The sequence below is a fragment of the Galeopterus variegatus genome, unplaced genomic scaffold, assembly GCF_000696425.1.
Source record: "Galeopterus variegatus unplaced genomic scaffold, G_variegatus-3.0.2 Scaffold1238, whole genome shotgun sequence".
NCBI classification, from domain to species: domain Eukaryota; kingdom Metazoa; phylum Chordata; class Mammalia; order Dermoptera; family Cynocephalidae; genus Galeopterus; species Galeopterus variegatus.
In genome coordinates this window covers 353,226-356,568 of record NW_007727349.1, presented here as the reverse complement: position 1 = coordinate 356,568, position 3,343 = coordinate 353,226, and the positions used below count along the sequence as shown (strand labels likewise).

The following is a 3,343-nucleotide window of genomic DNA, read 5'->3' as shown; positions in this document are numbered from 1 at the left end:
GGAGGCGAGCGGCTGGGACGGGGAGGAGGCGAGCGGCTGGGAGGGGAGGAGGCGAGCGGCTGGGAGGGGAGGAGGCGCGAGGCACTGTGGGTAGGAGGCGCGAGGCACTGTGGGTAGGAGGCGGCCATCTGCGGGAGCGCCATTTTGTGGAGCGGCTGCACACGGTTGGAGGTTGTGGGGCAGAGAATCCCTACACCTGCTGCTTCGGTCCCTCTTGGGGAAAAAATAAACTTTGAACCTTTTGGAGCCGTGTGCCAGATCTTCACTGGGACAACAGGTTCAGAAAAATGAGCGAGCAGAAGAGAGCGAGCAGAACAGAGCATGCTGGAAGGTACGGTTCCCTCACAGACAGGGAGGACCGTGAGGAGCGCGAATCTAGAAGCAGACGGAGAGACTCAGATTACAGAAGATGTGCTGATGATCGGAGAGGTGATAGATCTGAGGACTGCCGGGACTATGACTGTCCAGAGATTCGAGAAATGATGGAGTCCTCTGAAGGCCCTCAGCTTGCGGACGTGAGGCTGATGGAGAGGAAAACGGGTGTAAGCCGCGGTGTCGCCTCCATGTTTTCTCACTCGCAAGGTACTCCCAGCCGGATGGAAACCAATCAGAAAATGGTGGTGATTCAAGGAACGTACACTGCAGCTCATGATGGCAGTCCCAGCCTTGAATTTGAAGATTGGCTTTGTAACAAGTGCCACCTTAACAATTTCAGAAAAAGACTAAAATGCTTCCGATGTGGAGCAGACAAGTTTGACTCTGAACAGGAAGTGCCCCCTGGAACAACAGAGTGGGATCAGTCTGTGGATTACCAATTTGATACGATCATTCTTTGGAACATAGCTCCGCACACTGTGGTGGACTCCATCATTATAGCACTGTCTCCCTACGCATCAGTAACTGTCAATAACATTCGCCTCATAAAAAACAAACAGACCCACGAGAACAAAGGCTTTGCGTTTATTCAGCTGTCTTCTGTAATGGATGCTTCTGAGCTGCTTAAGATGTTACAGAGTCTCCAGCCTCCTTTGACAATTGATGGCAAAGTTATCGGGGTTGATTTTGCAAAAAGTGTCAGAAAAGACTTGATCCTTCCAGCTGGTAACCAGGTCCATGCCCTCTCTGTGGCTAGTACAGCTATTGCTGCTGCTCAGTGGTCATCTGCCCAGTCTCAAAGTGGTGAAGGAGGCAGTGTTGACTATAGTTACCTGCAATCAGGCCAAGATGGCTATGCCCAGTACACTCAGTACTGGCAGGATTATCAGCAGTTTCATCACCAACAAGCTGGAGGATTGGAATCTGATGCATCATCTGCATCAGGCTCAGCGGTGACCACTAGCTCAGCGGCTGTGGCGTCTCAGAGTCCCCAGCTATATAATCAGCCTAGCACTAGCACAAGTACACAGGCCCCAGCCGCTTCCCCCACTGGTGTAGTTCCTGGTACCAAATATGCAGTACCTGATACGTCCACTTACCAGTATGATGAATCTTCAGGATATTACTATGATCCAACGACAGGGCTCTACTATGACCCCAGCTCACAATACTACTATAATTCCTTAACCCAGCAGTACCTTTACTGGGATGGAGAGAAGGAGGCCTATGTGCCAGCTGCAGAGTCTAGCTCCCACCAGCAGACAGGCCTGCCTCCTGCAAAGGAGGGGAAGGAGAGGAAGGAGAGGAAGGAGAGGAAGGAGAAACCCAAGAGTCAAACAGCCCAAAAGATTGCCAAAGACATGGAACGCTGGGCTAAGGGTTTAAATAAGCAGAAAAATAATTTTAAAAAAAGCTTTCAATCTGTCAATTCTTCGAGGGAACAAAGGAGAGAATCTGCTGCAGCAGATGCTGGCTTTGCTCTCTTTGAGAGGAAGGGAGCCTTAGCGAAAAGGAAGCAGCTCATCCCAGAATTGATGCGAAATGGAGATGAGGAGAATCCTCTCAAAAGAGGTCTGATTGCTGCTTACGGTGGTGACAATGACAATGAGCGGGAGCTGGTGGAGAGACCTGAGAGTGAGGAAGAGAAGTTGGCTGACTGGAAGAAGATGATCTGCCTGCTCTGCCGGCGCCAGTTCCCAAACAGAAATGCCTTGGTCCGGCACCAGCGGCTCTCAGACCTACACAAGCAAAACATGGACATCTACCGACAATCCAGGCCGAGTGAGCAGGAGCTGGAAGCCCTGGTGCTGAGAGAGAGAGAGATGAAATACCGAGATCGAGCTGCAGAAAGACGGGAGAAGTATGGCATTCCAGAACCTCCAGAGCCCAAGCACAAGAAGTGGTTCGATGCCGGCACTGTGAATTATGAGCAGCCCACCAAAGATGGCATTGACCAGAGTAACATTGGCAACAAGATGCTGCAGGCCATGGGCTGGCGGGAAGGCTCCGGTTTGGGAAGAAAGTGTCAAGGCATCACAGCTCCCATTGAGGCTCAAGTCCGGCTAAAAGGAGCTGGCCTAGGTGCCAAAGGCAGCGTGTATGGGTTGTCAGGTGCTGATTCCTACAAAGATGCTGTTCGGAAAGCCATGTTTGCCCGGTTCACTGAAATGGAGTGAGACTGACAGAGAGAGAGAGAGAGAGACGACACGAAGCTCCAAGGATCACAAGGAGTGGTCCATCTCCTGAATTCACTCTTACTGCCTATCTCTTTAAGGGCATGCCTTGTGCTGTTAATAGTTTTTAGGGTGAACCACTTCATTCTGCAGGGTTCTCCCACCTTAAAGAGGAGTTCCCCTTGTGTGGGTTACCCTCCTTCCCACCAGAGGACTTGTGAACAGACTGGAGAAGACAGTGGGTTTTTTATACTTCAGTGTACATAGTGTAATGTAGCGTGTTTTACATGTGTAGCCTATGTTGTAGTCCATCAGACCCTCACATTCCTGGGGGTTTGAAATGCCCTAGGTGGTATGTGACATCAAAGTCACCTCTGTCATTTGTTGTTGTGATGTCTTTCCTTGGCAGAAGCCTTGTGTATATTTGTATATTACACATTTGTACAGAATTTTGGAAGATTTTCAGTCTAGTTGCCAAATCTGGCTCCTTTACAAAAGAAATATCTTGAAAAATGGATGTCATGTGTCTCTTTATTCTTGGGTGAGTGAGTGGGCTTTTGTCTGAGCCAGTCAATCCTGGTGATGAAATCAGTTTGTTAAAAAAGTTATTTAGGGCTGACCCCGTGGTGCACTCGGGGAGAGTGCGGCGCTGGGAGCGCAGCGACACTCCCGCCGCGGGTTCGGATCCTATATAGGAATGGCCGGTGCGCTCACTGGCTGAGCACGGTGCAGGCGACACCAAGCCAAGGGTTGCGATCCCCTTACTGGTCACGAAAAGGACCAAAAAAAAAAAA

At 50.3% G+C, this 3,343-nt stretch overlaps 1 pseudogene; it reads left to right on the top strand.

Moving 5' to 3' along the window:
* Positions 1-287: 287 nt before the first annotated feature.
* On the top strand, positions 288-3,066 carry LOC103592899 (annotated as a pseudogene).
* The last annotated feature ends 277 nt before the right edge of the window (positions 3,067-3,343 follow it).